This window comes from Camellia sinensis, chromosome 1, assembly GCF_055761805.1.
Source record: "Camellia sinensis isolate YWXY chromosome 1, ASM5576180v1, whole genome shotgun sequence".
NCBI lineage: Eukaryota > Viridiplantae > Streptophyta > Magnoliopsida > Ericales > Theaceae > Camellia > Camellia sinensis.
The window spans coordinates 218829437-218835436 of NC_138961.1; the positions used below are offsets into that span (position 1 = coordinate 218829437).

A 6000-nucleotide genomic window follows, 5' to 3' on the forward strand; every position below is an offset into this window, starting at 1 on the left:
AAATTAATAGGCAGTTGTAGGCCAACCAAAAGCGATGCAGGGGTGTTTTGGGAAGGCAATCAATTTTTTGGCTTTTTAACTTTTTTACACAAAAAAATTAAAAAGTCACAAAAAAAAGTTAAAAAGTTAATTTTTTACCAACTTTTCAAAATATCATGCAATGCAGTTGCAGGTTTGATCTGAAATGGTTATACCTCGAAAAGGAGACCTCCACTGTAGACCCAAAGACACTCTTGCTTATGGGCGTGTGTGGGGTTCATTCCAGCTGTTTGAAAGTAAAATTATAAATTGAATGGTAAATTGATAGATTAGTGGATTGATAAATTATGGTTGAGCGATTTTTGTCGAATTGGCGGATTGAAAAATATTTTAACTAATTATCATATATTTGCATAATATATAATATTAATTTTTATAATATTATATATATTACATAAAATAATTTTACATAATATGTTTCGTATATATAACTGTTAATTTGTAATAAATTTCATATTTTAAATCTCTCTCGCACTCATGTTTACTTTGATATTTCATTGGAAGTTAAAAAATATATATGTATTAACTATAGCGAAGCGAAACGGTTTGGAAGACGGATTATAAATTTTAAAATTTAAACCGTGGTTGACCGTTAGAGCTGTATGAATTAATGTGAATCAGATCAATTCGATTTTAACTGATTGAATGATATTTTGCACAACTTTACTCTTGCCGACAGAAACTAGGAGGATGAGAGTAATTATTTTGTATTCAATGATAAGTGGGAATGGTCGTGGTCACTCACATTTATGGCGTGACAGTGTTGCTGTCGAAGTATTTAACTCTCCACAACCTCCGTAGCGGTTGCGGAAGAGGGCTGATGTTTGGCGTTAAATTATACAAATAAAATATCAAAAGTTTCTGGTAAAACATTACATGCCAAGACTCCTGGAGATGGGAGCAGTTAATTATTCTGTGCAGCAATGCTGCCGAATTCACACCATTATTTTGTTGATGTGAACCCTACATGGTATGTGGATCGTTTTATTTTGTGAAATTGTGGTTTAAAAATTAGATTTCAATTTACTCATCATTGAAACTATTTAAAGTACTATTAACAATTTGTTCTAAAACTCTTCATAATCATGTTTTAAGGGACTTTAGTTTGGTAAATAGGATTATGTTAAACAGTGCACGCGTTGTTGTCAGTGAGACGGACTTTTTCAGGTTAAAAAAACGTGAAAAATGAGTGAGAGCACTAATTAGTGCTACCACTAATGATGTGGCAGTGGGTGGGATCCACTGCTACAATGTTTTTGTGTCTTGTTTTTTTTTGTTTTTTTAAAAAAAAAAGTGGGTGTCAACTCATTAGTGGTGCTTTAGAGCACCACTTTTAATGGGACGAAGCATTGCTGAAAAAAAGTCACAACTGTGGTCCATATTTTTTTGACGTGAAATTTATGAATTCTTTTGTCTCACGGGAGCCATGATAATGATAATATGCACTTAAGAGTGATGGCACAACAGTCCAACCATAATGAGAGGGATGGTCTCAATGTTGACAATAGTATCAATGAGCAAGGTAACTGGGATGGGGTGTTGATGAATGAAATATTCTCCCCTAATAATTCAGATATCATCCACGAGTTACACCCCACTTCAGATATGGATATTCCTATCTGGAGGGGTTCTCCTGATGGAGTGTTCACTGCCTCAAGTGCCTACAACATCATTTGTGGCAATATAGGCACTGAGGAGGACTGGAGTTGGCTGTGAAAATTGAGATTACCCCACCAGTTGAAGGAAAAAAGAGGTCTTTATGCCTCAACTGCAGGGAGGAGGAAGATATGAACTATCTTTTCAGAACTTGCTATAAAGCCAAAGCAGTTTGGTTAGCTATTTTTGGGAGAGAATGGTATCGGAAAATGTTAAAAAAACCTGGGCTGGATTGGCTTACTTTTAATGCAAAAAACATAAAACATGTCAATGAGCACCTCACTTGGTACATTGTTTTTGTTGTGTCTTTGGAAAATATGGAAAAACAGAATTCCAAGATTTTTGAAGAAACTGTGGTTTCTAACCATGATAGTGTGAAATCTATTTTAAATTTTTCTAATTTAATATAGCCATTGTGAATCCTAAACCAGCCTTCAAACTAATCAAGTGGTCTTTGCCTCCTGCGCCTAAAATTAAGCTAAATACATATGGTTGCAGGAAGCTAGGAGGTGAAGGAGGATTTGGGTGCCTATTCAGAGATGAAGTTGGAGCTTGGGTGTGTGCCTATTATGGTAGACTCCAGGATGGGACAAGCCTTGAAAATGAGCTATGGGCTATATACAAAGGTTTAATTGTGCTCCTACAAATGGGTATGAGCAAAGTAATTATTGAGGCTGATGCCATACAAGCTATGGAACTCTTGACAAAGGAGACATAGATGAATTCTCCATACAGAGGATTAATGGAAGATGCTAAGATCATTATGCGAGGATGTGAATGCACTGTGTAACATATTTTGAAAGGACATCTATGCACAAATGCATTGGCAAAGCTTGGAGCGGAATAACCAGAGGACATACTGGTGGTCAATGAACCACCAGTGGAAATTAAGAGTTTGCTACCAGGTAGATCTAGGGAAAGGGCTTAGCCCTGCTTTGTTCATTTGATTTTCCGATGTACCTAAAAAAGAGAACATGCGCTTGAGAAAAATGAGTTTGTCACACTTTGTATGAGTTTACAAAACAAAACATAATTTGATTGGTTTAAAATTATGGACTTTTGACTTTCTTTCTATCCAAATATAAATTAAAGGGTGTTATCTAAGTCCTTAAAACTTATCACGGATTTCATTTTAATTATTCAAATTATTTATTTTATAAGATATTTTATGTATATTATCTATTAAAAAAATTATGTTGAGAACTTATTTATTTTATTATATTTGTCATTAAAAAAAAAAAACACACAGTTCACCATGTAATGTTTTTCTAGAAACTTTTGATATTTTTTAGTAAAACATTACATGCCAAGGCTAATTATAAAAATAAAAAATAAAAAAAAACAATTCCTATGAGAAAATTTTGTCATAAAAAAGTCACAAATTGTAAGTTTTAGTGACAAGTCATAAAAATCATGACAAAAAAAGTCACTAATTGTCGATTTTTAGTGACATATAAAAAATTATCACAAAAAAATTATTTTTAACAACAATTTTATTTAGACTTATTTTCAATATGATTTGATGGGAATTAAGTCAAACTATTAACACCTATTAGTAGTTTTTCAGAAGTAGGATGGAGGAGATTGATAGTGATGAGATTATTAGTGAGGAGATTAGTAAAATTATGTTTGTTTTATTAGTGAAGGGATTGTTAAATTATTTTTATATAAAATAAATATAAAATAATAAAACAAATAAAATTATAATTTTTACTTAACAAAAAATACAAAAAAATTAAACATTAATGTTTAAAAAAAATTCCCAACAAGTTGAAAAAAAAAATTTTAGTTGACCAATTGATCGGCTAGATGTCCTGGCAAACGTCCAGCAACTCATTAAGCCAACAGACTATTTTTATAATACCATCTTTTCATCCGGACTATTAATCTGCTCGCTCAAGACCCATTTTAATCCGAAGGGAATACCAATTCAAAAACCACAAAACAAAACAAACATGAATTACATGCACTGTTCATCAATCATAATGCACTCCGGACGGTAACGGCACCCAAACAAACGGGGCGAATGCTGTCTTTGTCAGAAAGGGAGAAAAAAAATATGTCAAGTCGTTTGCTGTTCGTTTATATATTGGATAATATTACGCCTTCTGTCCGCCAGTTGGATCATAATTTGGATTTGAAAGAGAGAGAGAGATGGGCAACATCTCTTTTTCAACATCAATTATTCTATTTGTGACATTTTTCTTCTTCAGCTCATGCTTCCAACAAGCATATCCCAAACCCAATTCTTCAGTCACTCAAAACAACACTGAAGCACCACAACCCACATTAGGTGGTGGCACTAGCCCACCTGTCTACCAAAATGACTGCGGTTGTAGCCTCCCTCCACTAGCATCACCACCACCACCTCCTCCACCACCACCGCCGCCGCCTCCACCACCCCCTCCACCGCCACCTCCAATACCAAAATGCCCTCCTCCTCCTCCTCCACCGCCACCTCCAATACCAAAATGCCCTCCTCCTCCTCCGCCGCCATCACCACCACCACCACCGCCGCCGCCACCTCCCCCACCACCACCGCCGCCGCCTCCCCCACCACCACCGCCGCCGCTGCCACCTCCCCCACCACCACCGATATCACCGATACTCCAAAAGGCCATCCGCACAATCGGAAAATTCAGAGGAAGAATAACTCACGACCCAAAGGGCATCACCAAAACCTGGAAAGGCAACAAAATCTGCATAGACAAATCTACTTACGTGGGCTTCCTCTGCGACAAAATCCCCGGAGACAAAAGGTTCAGAATCGCCGGCGTCAACTTCAACGGCTTCAACTTCAACGGCCCAAAACTCAACATCGCCGGCTTCATCGAAGAACTCAAAGACCTCGTCTTCTTCCACGTCAACTCCAACTACTTCACCGGTTCCATTCCCACTCTCATCTCTAAACTTCCCTACTTCTACGAGCTCGACCTCAGCAACAACAAGCTCGCCGGTTTATTCCCAACCCCGGTCCTCTCCGCCACAAACCTCACCTTCCTCGACCTCCGGTTCAACTTCCTCACCGGTCCGGTACCTCCCGACGTCTTCCGCCTCGACCTCGACGTTCTCTTCCTCAACAACAACAAGTTCACCGGTAACATACCAGACAATCTCGGAGCCACCACAGCTCTTTACCTCACTTTTGCAAACAACATGTTCACTGGTCCGATCCCGAAAAGTATCGGCCAAGCTAAAGACACACTGGTTGAAGTTCTGTTTTTGAACAACAAACTATCTGGGTGTCTCCCATTCGAAATTGGGTTGTTGAAGTTCGCGACCGTGTTCGATGCGAGTAAGAACCAGTTGACGGGTCCGATACCGCACTCTTTCGGGTGTTTGAAGAGGATGGAGCTTTTCAATTTGTCGTCGAATTTGTTGTTTGGGGAGGTGCCGGAATCGTTGTGTATGCTGAAGAACCTGGTTAAGCTGAGCTTGGAGGACAATTATTTCACGCAGGTTGGGGTAGAATGCAGGAAATTGATTAAAAAGAATAAGTTGGGAATAGGTAGTAATTGCATTTATGATCTTCCCGGGCAAAAGACGGAGGAGGAATGCAAGGAATTCTTCTTGAAGCCCAGATCATCGTGCCCAGATTTGTTCAGTGTACCTTGTCATATTGATGTTTCTTCTTCTGATCAAGTGTCACCAGCGCCGGCACGCCCTGTGCGTGCTCCATCACCGTCGTATGCTGCTCTAGAAAAGCCTGTATAGCGTATTTTTCATCTCAAGGATTAAGGCCATGGCCATGTTGATGCTTGTAGCTCCCTGGACAAAGGTTATTTTGTTTTTATGTTTTTTTTTTTTTTTTCTAATCTTCTTTGATTTTTTTTTTTTGTTTTCTCAGTTTGGTTGTTATATGTTGATGACGTGGATGTTTAAAATAATGTGTGTATCATTGCAGTAAGAAATTTGAAATAAGACATCCAACTGTACCCTAAAAGTTGTTTTTGTTTATGCGATTGAAATTGAATTAGGATAATACATCTTATAATTAAGAAGAATATCGCATAATTTTATATTTTCTGACTTATAACTATAAATTAAAGTATATATATATATATATATATATAAATTATAACTAAATATTTCAAAATAATATTATAATTAAAAAAAAAAACGTAACTAAGAGTTTATATAGTATGAGAGTGTGGATAACGAAATTATCCATTATTTATAGGGTGTGTTTGATTGGACGGACTGGATAAAGGAAGATTAGAATTCATTGGACTTGAATCCTAAGATTGTGAATCTCTTGGACTATTTAGTTAGATTGGATATGTATCATGTGTTTGTTTTCTCATG

General features: G+C 37.0%; 1 non-coding gene across 1 annotated transcript; it reads left to right on the forward strand.

Annotated features, from left to right (window-relative positions):
• The first annotated feature begins 3616 nt into the window (after window positions 1-3616).
• LOC114256489 (uncharacterized protein At4g06744) lies at window positions 3617-5638 on the forward strand. Its single transcript, XR_014344598.1, has one exon. It is a non-coding gene; the product is annotated as an uncharacterized protein At4g06744 (transcript).
• Window positions 5639-6000: the final 362 nt, after the last annotated feature.